At 29.6% G+C, this 17,889-nt stretch overlaps 1 protein-coding gene across 1 annotated transcript in view; it reads left to right on the forward strand.

Moving 5' to 3' along the window:
• Window positions 1-17,889, forward strand: part of LOC123271216 — a 353,707-nt gene that overhangs the window by 22,071 nt on the left and 313,747 nt on the right. The window contains exon 2 of the mRNA XM_044737478.1: window positions 11,285-11,392. The gene's annotated coding sequence lies outside the window, so the exon portion shown is untranslated. The remainder of the gene's footprint in view (window positions 1-11,284; window positions 11,393-17,889) is intronic.

The following is a 17,889-nucleotide window of genomic DNA, read 5'->3' on the forward strand; positions in this document are numbered from 1 at the left end:
AAAATGAATACATGACAAGAAATTCTTGAAGTAAGACAACTAGTTCTCTCCAAAATAATTTTCTTGGATCAAGAATATTTTTCTAGAATGAAGATATTTTTTTATCAGTACACTGAAGCGCTCAAAATTGTACTTATTACACAGAAAGAAAAATTTTTTGACTGGAGAACAAAATTCTAGGCTCAAGAAAATTTTCGGGTGCCTGAAGGAAGATCGAAGTTGTGTGGCCGAAGTAAAAATTTTTCTTGAAATTCTATTCTTCGTGGAAGTCGTTTTTTCTTAATTCAAATTATCATAAATACTTGATACAATAAATTTTTATATTTGATCAAGATTTTTAGATACTTTAGGGAAGCAGTGCCACCTACTTCAGCTGAGAAAAAAATTTTCTCACCTTCAGAAAATTTTTCTCTTGAATATTTGATACCCATTTTATATTATTTTAGCTTGCAATTATGCATATTGAATGAAAAAAAATTAGTAAAACGGTTTACCCTAAAGGCCATCCCTGCAACTTTCCGCTAATTCCATACCTGGGCGCTTAAAATTGTACTTATGACGATTTTGAGATTTTTGAGCTCAAAATATAATTTATGTGATATTTTGAGCTCGCTGAGCTCAAAGAGATAGTATTTCTATGCATTTGAGCTCTTCGAGCTCAGAAGTCTGATAGAAGTTTCATAGAACACTACTTTTGGAATTTTCAAACCGCAATAACTTTTGAATAGATCAACCGATTTTCACGCGGTTGGCGGCATTCGACGCAGTTTTATCAGCCTCATGAAGAATTTTCAGGTTTTAATTGTTCGAACCAAAAATTTCGGAGTAATTTCGAAAAAACACTTTTTTCGGTTTTCTTTCGTTCACGATATCTCTCGAACGAATTAACCGATTTCGACCAGCTTGGTGGCGATTGACGTGGTTTTTTATTGTCTAGAGCTGATTAGTTTTTGGAATCGATCGGTGGGGCCGTTTAAAAGTTATCCAAAAAAAACCACATTTGAAAAAATTTTTTTTCTTAGTTTTTTTAAGATTTCTCAAAATCTGCTGATTCGAATCGGTCCAAATTATAATCAAAATCTAAGTTTGGCCAAGCCCTTTCAAATGACACCAATCGCGATAAAATCGGATGAGCTGTTCAAAAGTGATAAGCGGTTCACATATTTTCACACACACACAAACACACACACACACACACACACACACACACACAGTGACAACCTCGCGAGAGTAGTCAGGGAAGCTTCCTATGACCTTCGAACGTCGAGATATGATGAAAACTCGATTTTTGCAAAACGGTGTGAAAACAATAACTTCCCGATTTTTGAAAATCTTCGATTTTCTTAGCGGGAAGTTAAAAATGATTTAATATTATTTTATCTTCCCTTTTGACATGTTAATCAATAAAAATATCAATGAAAATTTACTTCTATCTTTATATTTAATTTTTTGGAGCAAGAGAGAAATGTTCTCAAGACAAGAAAATTTACTTCTATCAAGAACTAAATTTTTTGGAGCAAGAGGCTAAATTTTTTCAAAACAACAAGATTTTCTTCTTGATTTAAATTAATTTTCTTGGATCAAGATACGTATTTCTGAAAGCAAGAGAATTAATTTTGTTGGAATAAGTGAAATTTCTTGTGTCAAAAAAAAATTTTTTTTTGCTCAAGAAAATAATTAAGAAGAAAAATATTTTCTTGGCTCAAGTGAAGCTTTTTTCTGTGTATGCTTTCGAGCTCTTTGAGCTCAAAGGTCTGATAGAAGTTTAATTTTTGTACCAATGCATATAAGAGTCTGATAGAGTTAATACTCTTATCCAGCGATATCAAGATTTCTTTTCACAGGAAGTGACTAATTTTTTAATACCGAATAATGTCCGTCGATAGAAAGGGCAGAGACAAAGGTCATTGTACTCTCTAACAGATTAAAAATAAAATTCAACAGAAATTGCTTAAGTGCATTAAAATAATAATCCGTACTAAATGCAAAATATATTAATGGTGTATGGTAAAAGAAGAAAATTGTGGTGCTGAGCAGCGATTTTTTGTTTGTTTTCTGCTTTCAATCCTCGGTGGTCAAACCTCCAAATATAACTAAAATTCTCACGAGAATTAATTGACGCCACTTGAGTTTTGACAAGTTATTTTTAAAAAAGATTGCATTATTCCAGAGGGTAGGTTTATAGGTTTTTTTTTTATAAGTAAATCAATGAATTTCCGTATGACATCATCGGTTTTATTGTACTCGTATTTAGTGGCGATAAAGTTTACTAAAACTAATTCTACTTCTAAAATTAAGCTGTATTAAAAGAGATTTATTTTTAAATTTCAAACAGTACTGGTTTATGTCCACAATTGTATTGATTGTGGTTCGATGACTAATATTAACGTTGTTGAGCTAAATATATTCAAAATAGCCAAAGAGGGCTGCATATCTCTGAGAAACAATGTCAGCGGAAACCCCAGTCTAGCTATCAAAGTAGACAAAGGACTTGTAAGGAATTCAAAGTGAACATACGTGATTTGGAAGAAAATGTAGATCTTAAAGTGCTGAGTCTAGAACTTGAATTTTGAGAATCAGACAGATACCAAAAACTTCATAATTTTTTTTTCAATTCAAAAGTTTTTTCGTAGCAAGTTCAGAACTATATCCATTTAACTATTTGCAAAGTTAAGATCAAATAGATAAGAAACTTATTTCGTGGTCTGAAATTTTTCCGAAGTCTTCGGAACTCGAAAAGTCTAGTTAGTTAGCATCACCACTATTTGACTGAAGTTCTTATACTTAAAATTATTTATTATATTATACCCCAATAACATAGTTACTTGAATTATTTTTAGTTAAATATGGGCTATAGTCATCTTGATTAAACTTCAGTATGTTTAGCTCTACATTTTTAAGTTATTGTAATTCAATCGAACCCGGATCTTTTAGTTATGCGCCAAGGGCGCTTCCAGTGGAGCTATCCGTAACTACCTTTTAATCAGCTAATAATTTTTTGTTGAACACGATAACAGAAAAATGTAACTGCTATAAAGTAAAGCCCTTATTATTGACAGGGCCTCCACTATTGATACCCTATTTGATCTTATTATTTCATTATTAAAATCTGTTAATAATCACAATTGTTGATATTTCATGACAATTTTACATATTTTTAAAATTAAAAAAATAGTAAAATTTAATTCCAAGGTATAAACTATTTACCGCAAAAAATTTCATTTTTTCAAGTATCGTTAAGAAAGACCTTATTTTCGAATCCAAATTTCTCAATGTTTTTTTTATGTAATTGCATTTTTCAAAATTATTTTAGATTATTTATAGTCTAAATATAAACATATAATCATTTATTTATATTTTATCGAGTTAAAATTAATTTTAAAAAAGTTTGGAAAATCCAAAAGTGCACGCCTCATAACGCTCATTCATTTTTTAAGAAAAAATAAATTGTGTAACTGATAAAAAAAAAGAAAATTATAATTAAGTAATTTCTTACAGAGTATTTTTTTTTTTTAAATATCAGCGCCCTTTTTTCTTGTTATATGCGCACGCAGTCTAAAAAAATCTAGCTTTATCAAGTGGCGCCATAGTTTTCACGTGACAAATAAGAAAAATTCGTTTGTCTTTGTACGGTTATATCGTAATAAATTTTAATAAAAATTCAATTTAAAAAAAAAAATACGTAAACTAGACTACTGATATGAAATACGGACCCAGTTCATCGCATTCGTAAACTAATAAAAAAAGTCCGGTCTGGAAATATCAATTTGTTCGGGAGTAATCATTGGTACATCCAAAATGGGGTGACATCCGGACGTCCACGTAAAATTTTTTTCAAAACATTTTTTTTTTTTCAAAATAGCTACATGAAATGATTTTAGAAAGTAAAAGATGGTTTAATTTAAGTGTTTTCTCCGTGTACATCTACTTATATTATTGTATAAGTGTAATATGGTTGTGATAGAGACATTTAAAGATCACAAAATTGCTTGACCTTGACGAGTCGAGTATAAAGCACAACCTCACGCGCTTCGCGCTATGAGGCGTGCAATAGTGGATGTCAATGATGGGGACACAAAAATTAACTTGCGTCAACTAACGACATAGGCCATAATGTAAGGTAACTGAACCCCCTCAACATACATATCAACGTATTAAAGTTTACATACTGTCATATAATCTTATAAGAATCAAAGTATTTGAGACTAGAAAAAATTGCTAAAAAAACCTGGTAAAAAATATAGAAAAGCTAGGCCTTAAATGAATTTTAAAATAATAAAAATTATTGATAGTTTTGCATTAGTTAGTAAAAATGATTATTGTTAATATAAATTTAACTGTAATAAAAGACCTGTTAATAATAAGGTCAATGGTATGTCAATGATCGGCTCTTTAAACTTTTTGCGCTGTCAATAATGCATACATTCAACCTGTTAGTTTTAAGTTGATATAATAATTATCAAATGTATTGTTATTGAAGTTAATTAATTAAATTATATAAGTAAAAACAATGATTATGGTGTCCTATAAAAAAAAATTTACAATATTGATTTGAGCCACGATAAAAAAATTCAAATATTCATGATCACTCTTATAGTGTCAATTATGGGAGCTTTTACATTTATTAATAGTTACTTTAACTAATGCATAGTTCGAATAACTACAAACAAAGTTGAGAAATAGTAATTTATGTCATATGGTCGCAAAGTGGCGATTTTCTGACAACGACGATGTTGCGATATGAGCTTAAGGATCATGGCGGAAATGTACGAAAACGTCGAAAATGGGCGTAATTTTAACGTCCGAGGCGAAGCCGAGTTGGCCAAATGACATACAATATTTTTTTCTTATTATCGCTCCATAGCTTTACTTTTTGAGGGATAGGAGGCAAATAATGACATATTCAAATTTTATAAAGTTTCAGAAATGCAAAAAAACTTAATTTTATATTCATTATCTTTTTATTAATATTTATTTATAACGTGGTTGTTATTTTAATAACATTAGGTCCGCTTCGTAATAAACTGCCAGCAGAGAAAGAATTAGCGCAACTCAATAGTAACTAAGTTTAAAATTTAGTCAAAATCCATCGGTCGGTACACTAGAATTTGATTTATTTCGTTCTAAATTTCATCCGATTGCATAAGGACAGAACGGAAAAAAAGGGAGAAGTAAACTTTGCGGCCTAGGCCGCGGAAAAAGGCGGTATGGTAGAGTCTCTAAAAATGAGTATTTTTTCGGACGCCACCCAGCGCTCAAAAGTTGAACTTTTGGAGCGAATATAACAAAAACTATATTTTTATACTTATGACGTTACTTTTTTCTCAGTATCTAAAACTGTTGATTTGTTCGAATGACATCGTTGCCGAAAGATTTTCAGAAAAGTTTTTAAAAAATATTCATTAATAAATAATGCAAAAAAAAATTAAGTTGACTACCTCGTTTGTGACTTGTGAATAAAAATTAAAAACTTATGTGGTAAGGAAGAGTTGGTTAGTATAAAAAATTGGTGAATTGAATAAAGAATCGTATCATATAATATAAATTGTAAGCTATAGAAGAAATAAAGCTTCAACATTAATTATTGAACGTAAGCCTCGTTGAATATCCATCGTGACTTTCTTTCAATCTGTATTGCCATGGAAACCAACTGGAGGGTCGCGAAATACTGTACTGTTGTACATCACTCACAATTTAACTCTACGTTATCCTCACTCTTTCCATTCTTCACGTCCACGTCCTCCTCCATGACTTTTACGTCTTCGTAGGCTGTCGGTATGCACTGAAAGAAACGTAGACAGACTTTATTGAAAAATTAATTAAAAAGGAAGCTGTATGAATGCGAACAAGATAAAATAATACCGCTCAATTTTTGAAGTTTCATAACCACAGCATTAAATGAATAGCGGATTTTGTTATTTTATGACTTTTACACAGAAATAAACCTATAATACATTGATGCCTTTTTTAAATAATTGTAGTGTTTCTTAGCAAAAAAATTTTATTAAAAAAAAATATTATTTAGTTCTAATTTAACACATTAAGCAAAATAAAAAAATAAAAAATGTCGACTAACTTTATTATTTAAAATTAACAGACATCTGTAAATTTTTTCGACTTTCATAACAATAAAATTATTATTAAAAAATTTCACATGTTAAAATTAATAAAAATTATAAGTGTAAATTTTTTAGGAGCATTTTTTTATTGTAATTGATTTGTTATTAAAATTTTTAAAATTGACAGCTGACGGCTAACTTCAGTATCATAGTAATCATCGTATTTTTATTAGTATTATAAGTAATAGATATATTTTCTTACGAAAATAAACTAATATTGTTATAAAATATACAAATTTTATATTCAATAACACATTTGAAAATTTTCTGTAAAAAATTATTACTAAACGACACGGATTTTAGAATTTTAAAAAAAATTAGTGAAAAAAAATAGTAATTCACAACCGGACAAAATAAAATTTCTTTAAGATCAATAGGTAAATTAATATTATAATAAAATAAATATAAAAGAAATAGTGGTTGGTCATAAAAAAGTCAAATGTAAACAATACTCTTACATTCAAAAATAGCGACACCAAGCGTAATTTACTTGAAGCGAGATTTGTTAATAGTTAACAAATCTTTATTTGAATGAAATAAATGAGTCGATTCAATTAAATAAACCAAAACGAAGTAGTATTTGATTCAAAGGAATATATTTATATAAAAGAAATTTGTTAACATTAAATAAATATTTTTGATTCATCTCAAATAAATCTGTGTATTTGAGTCAAACAAACCGTTTTCTCAGTGTAGGAAGATTTAGCAAAGTTTTTTTTTACCCATAAAAAGTGAATAAAAAATATTTTCGATTATTTAATGGGTTTAAAAGTGATCTATGAAGTCTTTAAATTTGTGCTGACCTTATTTATTAGCTCCTAGACCTTATTAGGTAGATTTCTTTAGAAATCTATCTGCTGTAACTGGTCTCATGTAATTTTAAGAAAATTTTGACATAATATGTTTTATTTCATCGAGTAATGTCGAAAAATGGCATCGGTTCAAAAGTTTATACACTAAGAGAACGATTTATTTGAATCAAATAAAACTCGTTTATTATAAAGAAATCTTTTATTTAAATACCACCAACTAATACTTATTTGACACAATTAAATTGATTTATTTCAGACAAAGATATGGTTTATTCAGTGTATATATTTCAATCAAATAGCTATTTGTTTATAGTTAACAAATATTTCTTTAATACTTTAAAATTATTTATTTCAGTCAAATCAAATTTGCTAACTTTAAACAAATGTGATCTTTTAATGTCGATAAAGAAATTATGCTCTGTAATATAGTAAATAAAACACATAAAAAAAGTTCACTTGAGTCAAGAAAATATTTTTCTTCCTAAATGTTTTCTTGAGCGAAAAAAAATTTTTTTTTGACACAAGAAATTTCACTTATTTCAACAAAATTAATTCTCTTGCTTTAAGAAATACGTATCTTGATTCAAGAAAATTTATTTAAGTCAAGAAAATCTTGTTGTTTTGAGAAAATTCAGCCTCTTGCTCTAAAAAATTTTGTTCTTGATAGAAGTAAATTTTTTAATCGAGAAAATTTCTCTCTCGCCCCGTACAAAAAAAAATTTGGTTCATGATGAATTTCTGGATGAACTTCAGATTGTGAAACAAATATGAATTTCATAATGAATTTGAAATAAATCGTATATGAAACTTAATTTTTTTAATCTGTAAAAAAATATTCGCAGTCAATTGGAATTTTTAGTTTTATTTATACTGACTCAATATTTACGATTTTTGAACTTATATTTGGATAAATTTTTTGAAGTAAAAGTAGTCAATATGCAAAATTAAATTTCGACCATGAAATTCAGCTGGAATTCACCCTGTAATTCATGATGAATTTCGGAATATTATTTTGCATATTGTGTTCTTTTACTCCAAAAAATTTATCCAAATAGAAGTTATAGAATTATAAATTTTGTCAGTATAAATAAAACTAATAATTCCAATGTTATTGACTCCGAATATTTTTTTATATATTAGAAAAATTAAATTGTACATATGATTTCTTTCAAATTCATCATGAAATTCAGCTGGAATTCGCCCTGAAATTCGTGATGAATTTCGAAATATTATTTTTCATATTGTGTTCTTCCTCTTCAAAAATTTAATCTAAATAGATGTTATAGAATCGTAAATGTTGAGTCAGTATAAATAAAACTAAAAATTTCAATATAATTGACTGCGAATATTTTTTTACAGATTAAAAAAATTAAGTTTCATAGACGATTTGTTTCAAATTCATCATGAAATTCAGCTGGAATTTACGATGAAATTCATCATGAACTTCATCTGAAATTCAAGATGAAATTTATCATGAAATTCATATTTGTTTCACAATCTGAAGTTCATCCGGAAATTTATCATGAACCAAAATTTTTTTTGTACGGGGCTCCAAAAAATTAAATATCTCGATAGAAGTAAATTTTCATTAATATTTTTATCGATTAACATGTTAAATAGGAAGATCAAATAATATTAAATCATTTTTTTTCATTCAATATGCATAATTGCAAGCAAAAATAATATAAAATGGGTATCAAATGTTCAAGAGAAAAATTTTCTCAAGGTGAGAAAATTTTTTTCTCAGCTGAAGTAGGTGGCGCTGCTTCCCTAAAGTATCTAAAAATCTTGATCAAATATAAAAATTTATTGTATTAAGTATTTATAATAATTTGAATTAAGAAAAAATTACTTCCACCAAGAATAGAATTTCTTGAAAAATTTTTACTTCGGCCAACACAACTTCGGTCTTCCTTCAGACACCCGAAAATTTTCTTGAGCCAAGAATTTTGCTCTCCAGTCAAGAAATTTTTCTTTCGGTGTATCTGACATATTTTTAAGGTTATGGAAGCAATGAGAATGAGTTTATTTATATAATTTATATTGGGGTATCTTCTAATAAACTTAAATTATTAGATCCGAGTTGGATTTTGATAGTTTTTTTTTCCATTATTTAATTCATCAAAAATTTATGTATATATACAAAATTACTCAATTATAACAGGCGAAGATAAAGGTATCAAAATTACGATAACTCAAACAGCGACAGTAGCGACACAAACGTCATGATTTATTTCAAACGAGATTTGTTAACTATTAATAAATCTTATTTGAATGAAATAAATGGGCGAGTTCAATCAAATAAACCAAAACAAAATAGTATTTGGTTAAAAGTAATCAAAATTTAAATAAAATATAAATTTGCTCATATTAAATACGTATTTTTAAGTTATTTTAAATAAATCTACGAATTTAAATCAAACAAACTGTTTTCTCAGTGTATGTATGTGTGATATAACGCGCGATGTCAGCAGAATTGCGCCCACAGATCTCAACCGATCTTTATGAAACTATGCGGGCTCACTCTGTGGATCAATACTAAGATCAAGCTCGAAGATGAGCAAAATCGGCCGGTTAGTTATCGAGCTGTGGGTGTTCGAAAATTTTTTTTATTTAAAAAAAATTTTGAATTTCGTATATTTTATGGAAATAATTTTCTAGATGTAAAAGAGAGATGAAATCTATTAAATTTATCTCAAACTTCATTTAATTACCTTCAATTTAAGCTGTTATTCGTTGAGTTTTGATGATTTTTTTAATTAATTCCGTGATTTTAAAAATTTGAAAAAATTTTTCAATGAACGTATTTCGGCCCTTTTTCTTTAAAGGAATTTTAAGCCGTAAAAGTTAGTTTAAATCTATTAAATTTATTTTAAAGTTCACATGGTTATCTTCAATTTAAGATATTATTCATCGACTTTTGATACTTTTTTCAATTTATTTCGTAGTTGGGAAAGTTAAAAAAATATCAAGAATAAATTAATTTTTAGCTTTTATCATCAAATGACTTTCATCTGTTACAAATCCTATTTTTTAGGTAGATGTCTTTGAATATCTATTTGTTGTAGTCAGTCTCATATCGTTATTTGCAAAAATATAATAAAAGAAAAATTTTAGGACATTATTGCCTTTTAATAAAGTGTTTTTTTTCCAATATTCTTACAAGAAATCTACCTATCCATGTGTGACCGAATGACACTTTTTAATAATCAAACATTCAAACTACAAGTTGTCTAAGCTTACTGATGTACAATAGAAGATTTTAAATATCGATCGATCGGCTAGAAAAATTGCATGACTTGTTGGAATTAGTACAACTTGACTTTTTTTCCGTAGTGGCTAGTATGAAATAATTTCAATGCATTAATTTCATACAAAATACACGCTACGTATTAAATAAGTTTTATATCGTATAAAATTGAGTTCATTATTCTGTAAGCTCTGGTTAATGAACTTAGATACGATATAAGTTGTTTTGTTTTTTAAATTCCATGAAAAACGTTTAAATGCTTATTACTTATATTTTACTAAAACATGGTAAACATATAATAGGTATGCTTGATATTAACGTAACAGATGGGAAGATATGATATATTCACGTTAATGGGTTATTCTCATTTTCAACAAGAACGAGCTTTCGCGGTGTTTTTTTAAACTGCAGTGCTTGAATATCCAATGGATTATTTTTCAAAATAAAATATAAATTAAATTCTTTTGTTAAATGCACATTCTTTAACAATGTGGGCACCCTGACTTTTTTGAAAAATTATTAGACACTTTAAAATTTTGAAATAATTAATTTTTTTTGGATAACTTTCGACTTTTTCGATCCATCGACTCAAGACCGTGTAAACAATTTTTGTACTTGAAAAATTCCGTTGAATGACGCTAAGCAAATCAAAACAAAATGACGCGTTAAAAACACTGAAAGAAAAGTTTGAGTTCCACACTTATAAATTTTAACGATATTGCAATACTTGGTATTGTAAATATTCTTATACAAAGTTTGAGTCTCAACGCAATATTTTTAAGCACTATACTGAAACTTGTTTAAGTCATAAAGTACCCGCGGGTAATTAGGCTTAAGTGATAGAAATGATTTTTCTTGGCTCAAGTGAACCTTTTTTTCTGTGTAGACATTTTTACTTCCGAAAATTGCTTTATTTTAGTTAGGCAAGAGTAGAGGCCTCTCTCAAGCACTTCCGCGCTATGAGGCGTGCAATATGAAAAACGTATTCTTGAGCTTGAAGATTTCTGATTTTGCAAATTGTCTTTTGTAGTAATTTAGTAATTCTGCAGACTTATTTCTATCAAAATTGGTTCATCTAAATTGAATGTTTGTCTATGTTTCAGTTGAAGACAGTTGTTTCGTCTACTAGAAACGAAGAGGTGGATCTAATCAATTATACGGCAGTGAAGTATTCTGAAGTCAGCAGAGTTAAATTCGAGATCGTCGTTGTGGTAAGTAAGTGGTTAGATGCGAAGAATGTTATCAATGTGCAGGAGGAAGTGAGGTTAGGGTTTCTTTGATGAGCAATGTCTCTTTAATAACTCAAACAAGATAGTATTTGACTGTTCTTACCATAACTTCCTATTTTTCTTCAAGATATTAAGCTCGGTGACATGAAACTGCCCACACTGAAAAAATATATATGCGCATATATGCTGACAAAAATACGTATACGTCGCACATATTAAATATATACGCCACATACTTTTTTTTTGCCCCCGTATATGCGGCGTATATTTTTAACTTCTCACTAAGAAAATCGAAGATTTTCAAAAATCGGGAAGATATTGTTTTCACCTCGTTTTGCAAAAATCGAGTTTTCATCAGATCTCGACGTTTGAAGGTCACAGGAAGCTTCCCTGACTATCCCCGCGAGGTTGTCACGGTGTCTGTATGTGTGTGTGTGTGTGTGTGTGTGTGTGTGTGTGTGTGTGTGTGTGTGTGTGTGTGTGTGTGTGTGTGTGTGTGTGTGTGTGTGTGTGTGTGTGTGTGTGTGTGTGTGTGTGTGTGTGTGTGTGTGTGTGTGTGTGTGTGTGTGTGTGAAAGTATGTGAACCGCTTATAACTTTTGAACGGCTTGACCGATTTCATCGCAGTTGGTGCCATTCGAAAGGGCTTGACTAAACTTAGATTTTGAAAACTATTTGGACCGATTCAGATCAATAGATTTTGAGAAATCTTAAAAAAATTGAAAAAAAAAATTTTTTTCAAATGTGGTTTTTTTGGAATAACTTTTAAACGGCTTAAAGGTTAGATTCCAAAAACTAATCAGCTCTTAACCTCGAAAAACCACGTCGATCGCCACCAGTCCGGTCAAAATCGGTTGATTCGTTCGAGAGATATCGTGAACGAAAGAAAACCGAAAAAAGTGTTTTTTCGGAATAACTCCAAAATTCCTAGCGCGATCAATTCAAAATTTAAGATTCTTTGTGAGGCTTAAAAAACTGTGTCGAATGCTTCTAACCGCGTAAAAATCGGTTTATTCATTCAAAAGTTATTGCGGTTTAAAAATTCAAGAAATAGTGTCTTATCAAATCTCTATCAGACTTTTGAGCTCGAAGTGCTTTAAAGCATAGAAAAGCAATCTCTTTCAGCTCGGAGAGCTCAAAATAACCCATAAATTGTATTTTTGAGCTCGAAGAGTTCAAAAACGTCATTGGTGCAATTTTAAGCGCCTAAGTATGGAATTAGCGGGAAGTTGCAGGGATGGCCTTCAGGGTCAACCGTTTTCCTAATTTTTTCAGTACGGGTGGTGAAAGTCGTTGTTACTATCACGGAGATTAAGGCTTTTATTGCAGGCCTAATAAGCGAAGCGTTGAGGTAGTGCTCTACTCTCGACATGTCAAAAAGCAGTTTTCTCGAAACTGAAATTGATTTTTTACTTATATCGCACCTCCAGGATAATATGAGTGCCCTTATATCAAGTCTAATAATTTGTCAGGCACAAAATATATTTCAATAACAATTATTTTGCTTAACATAGTAAATAATAACATTAAAAATAATCTTTTCTGGACATCCGTGTGTGGGGCAGGAATATTGGTCGAAAAAATAATCGTCCCGGAATAATTTTTTTTTCTCATCTAAAGTAACACGCTGCGGACTTTCTCAATTAATATGAGCATTTAATTTACTGTCGTTTAATTATTATTTATAAAAAACTAAGATATGACTGTGTATTTGTATATCTGTATATACATTTTATTAGAGTATTTTTTTTCCTCATTTTAGAATTATAACGCCACTAAATCATAGCAGAGTTTTCTGTTTTTTATCATTTTTTATTGCATGCCTTAACCCTTCGTCACTCGCGTCATGAGCAGATCGCCGCCTAACAACTACTCAACCTATCGAGACTCACTATAGTGCGAGCGAGAAACTAAAAAAGACGCGAGTGACGAAGAGTTAAGCGCGAAGCACGCAGGTATGCTCTACTCTCGCCTAAAAATCGTGATTTCGATTGTAACGTGATTTTCATAATTTTCACGAAAAAAATTATGTATAATAAGCATATTGAGATAAATAATAATAACTACAGAACACGTTAAAAAGATTTTCTTATCGATTAAATAAGATTTCTCAGGAAAAACTCGTTTTTCTGACGAATTAAATGAATAAGAGTGTGATATTCACAGGAGCACTGGGCTTGATAACACCACAACTATGTCAAAAATCATTTTCACGATTTAGTTTTTTTTTTTGTTTTATTTCTTAGGGAATTTGCCAGAACCCTTGTGAAAATGGCGTGTCAAAATAATTCTGTTTCAATACAGTTAATTTTTTCCGACTGTCAGTTCGGTGACTTTTTCTGCGATTTCGGCAGCCATATATATTATTTTTCATAAAATAAGATTGAAATAACTATGAACAAGAAGAAACTATACATACATGATGGTATAATTACTAACTGTTTTATCATCTGTTAAAATTTTTTTTTTTAGCTCAACCTACAGAGGAGATACCATCACTCGCGGAAAAATTCAAACAAAAAAACGGATAATAAAGAATGAAATCGTAACCGTAAAGCCTCAAACGAAATAACAGTCAATCTTAATAATTTGTGTATGACATGAGCGCTTAAGGCATGCTCATTTGGATTTTCCAAACTTTTTTGTATTATATTTTAATCAATTTTATTGTAGAAAATACGATTATGAGGCGTGCACTTTTGAATTTTCCACTTAAATTCTACACTTTAGAGTGTAATATTCAACACACAAATTTTAACACTCCACACAATGACGAAAAATTTTTTACTTTATTCACGGCCGAAAGCACGTACTTGCTACTTCTGTTGGGAATCAGAAAGACCGACATTTATGCTTTGGTAGGGGCGCGCATGCGCGCTGCTCTAGTGCGCTGGAAGAAACTAGTTGTGCACTGAATTGATGTACGAGGCAGCGAAAAAAAGTATTCACCAAAGCTGGCGCGGTTTATTTTGCACTCCGGCCTAACCTTAAAATTGATTTTGTGGGTTCTTATGTCGTTGTGAGTTGAAAATTATAATCTAAAAAATTATATCGAGTGAAAAATAATAAAAATTTTAAAAATGAATGCGTTATCATCATCAAAAGGAAATTTTAAGGAATTTCGATACGGAAGCTAATCTAATTATAAGAACAGATACGTTACCTAAAAAGTCTGCAGATAAATATTTACACAGAAAGAAAGGTTCACTTGAACCAAGAAAATATTTTTCTTCCTAATTATTTTCTTGACACAAGAAATTTCACTTATTCCAACAAAATTAATTCCCTTGCTTCAAGAAATACGTGTCTTGATCCAAGACTATTTAAATCAAGAAAATTTTCTTGTTTTGAGAAAATTTCTCTCTTGTTCCAAAAATTAAGTTCTTGACAGAAGTAAATTTTCTTGTCTTGAGAAAATTTTTCTTTTGCTCCAAAAATTAAATATCTTAATAATAAATTTTCATTAATATTTTTATTGACGAACATGTCAAATGGGAAGATCAAATAATATTGAATCATTTTTTCATTCATTATTAATAATTTTTATAATTCTTATAGTTCATGTACTGGTAATAGTTGTGATGAAAAAGAAAATATGCAATAATTAATTAAAAATAGTTGACAAATTACTCGAAATAATTAAAATTCTGATAAAATGAATGATTTTAATGTATTTGAGTAATCAAAAATTAATAAAAATAAGACTATTCAATTGAATTAATTTAATTTTAAAAAGTTACTATTATTTTTGTCTATTTAGATGAAGTCGATGACCGCCCCGACCAGCCGCACTCGCTTCGCTCGTGCCGCAAATGTCGGGCGGGCATCGACAACATACTAAGAACATTTAACTGTAACGTTAATTGATTTGTAAGTCAGCGTACTTTCAGTCGAAAATAAAGAAAAATAGTATACACCACACGGGCAGAAAGTTTGAGAGCCCTGAACTCCGCGCCATGATGCCCTCGGCTTCGCCTCGGGCATCATGGCGCACAGTGCAGGAATCTCAAACTTTCTGCCATTGTAGTGTAATATACTATTACTGTGTAGCTTAGATAGTAACTATTATTATTACTCATGGTAACTGCAACCATCAGGTTATATTAGGAATTACGATTTTGATAATAATAGTAACTAGTGAAAAAAATAATAAAAGCTATTATTACTGATTACCATCATAATAGTAGTCGTTACCATCAGGATGGTAAATACTACAATTCAGATGGTTCACATAATTATTTAAATAATATTTACTACTATCGAGCTCATTTAATAGATTTCACCATAACTAGGTAATAAGCTCTACTATAAAATTTTCTCCGTGTATCATTAAATAATCAAGAGAATGCATATGTAATCTTCTAAATGAGATCCCTTAGAGTGTGTTTATTACGGATGTGATGTTCATTGATATAATGAAAATGTGACTGAAATCTTTGAAATGATATCAGCTTTTGATGAATGTTAGTTCTTGATTGCTATTTCATACGGTAGACTTTGATTCTTAGTTGCTCTCCGGGATTTAGTTGTCATCTCGTAGCCGGAAATTTGACCCTTCACTGGTCTGCTAGTCTAATTCGCTATCATTGAATCTTCTGCTGGACTGGGTATGTGTCGCTGGCTCTAACTGTGAATGTTGCCGTTCATCTCTTGGCCAAAATTAGTCGGCTTATTTCCTACTGCGACTGTAAATTCGGCCTTAAAGAATATTATTCATTGCTTACAGGACTTGGACTCCTGGTTACTAACGTAAAAGTCGTGTTCAGATTTTTAGCTTCAAGCCTTGAAAAATTTCGGGAGCTCAAAGTTTTGGTGGAGATTTGAGCTTGAAAAATAATGAAAGATTCTAGGTATAATCTGCAGGATATTTTCAGCTTCCTCTTTTTGCTTTTTCGCGCAGATTTGATGCAATAAGCTTGTATTTTATTGCTCTGATTTTTTTCTTCCATTACACAAGTCAACGGAGATTCATAATAGTTAATTTTTTAGGATTCATTGTGGGATAGTAAGAATTTAATTTTTTCTCAACACCAGAGATAAAACATCTTATATTAAGGTGAAGAAAATTGTCGACACAAATCAGTTTTCATTCCATTTCTTAATGTTTATTAGAGTTCTAGTGAATCATTTTTTTTTTTAATTTTTAAAATAATTATATCGTTTTTATGATATTGCATTGTGTTTTACAACGATTTCTAAAGTGTCAGATACTTTACATCAACAATGCATATTATAACTTCATTATAACTTTAACGGCGTTGTCAGTCACAGCCTTCGAAACCTCATTTTGGTTATAATCAATGTATGAGTCTTCCGTTATCAAAATAGAAGGTAAAATTATAAAATAAATTGTAATCATAAACTTGTAGAAAATTTAACTAATTAAAAAAAATTCACTATAAATACTGTTACAAAAGTTGTTTGTTTCTAAAATATAATTAATTAAGTAGGTCAGGAATTTTAAAATTCATAAAATTCTATTATTTATCACTTTTAAATTTAACTTGAAACTGCAAAACTCTATTGCTCATCTCATAAGCAAAGCGTTGAGGTAGTGCTCTACTCTCGACATGTCAAAAAAAGCAGTTTTCTCGAAACTGAAATTGATTTTTTGTTTTATTTATACACAGAAAAAAAGGTTCACTTGAGCCAAGAATATATTTTTCTTCCTAATTATTTTCTCGAGAGAAACAAAATTTTCTTTTTGACACAAAAAATTTCACTTATCCCAACAAAATTAATTCTATTGCTTTAAGAAATACGTATCTTGATCCAAGAAAATTTATTTAAGTCAAGATAATCTTCTTGTTTTGAGAAAATTCAGCCTTTTGCTCCAAAAAATTTAGTTCTTGATAAAGTAAATTTTCTCGTCTTGAAAAAATTTCTCTCTTGCTCCAAAAAATTAAAAATCTCGATAGAAGTAAATTTTCATTAATATTTTTATTGATTAATATATCAAATGAAAAGATCGAATAATATTGAATCATTTTTTTTCATTCAATATGTATAATTGCACGCTCAAATAATATAAAATGGGTATCAAATATTCAAGAGGAAAATTTTCTGAAAGTGAGAAAATTTTTTTCTCAGCTGAAGTAGGTGGCGCTGCTTCTCTAAAGTATCTAAAAATCTTGATCAAATATAAAAATTTATTGTATCAAATATTTATGATAATTTGAATTAAGAAAAAATTACTTTGACCAAGAATAGAATTTAAAGAAAAATTTTTACTTCGGCCAACACAACTTCGGTCTTCCTTCAGGCATCGAAAATTTTTTTGAGCCAAGAAGTTCTCCAGACAAGAAATTTTTCTTTCTGTGTATCGCACTTGCAGGATAATATGAGTGCACTTATATCGAGTCAAATAATCTGGCATGGCACATAAAATATATTTCAATAACAATTATTTTGTTTAACATAGTAAATAATAATATTAAAAATAATCTTTCTTGGACGTCCGTGTGTATGTGTTTATGGATC

The sequence above is a fragment of the Cotesia glomerata genome, linkage group LG9 (assembly GCF_020080835.1).
Source record: "Cotesia glomerata isolate CgM1 linkage group LG9, MPM_Cglom_v2.3, whole genome shotgun sequence".
Lineage (NCBI taxonomy): Eukaryota > Metazoa > Arthropoda > Insecta > Hymenoptera > Braconidae > Cotesia > Cotesia glomerata.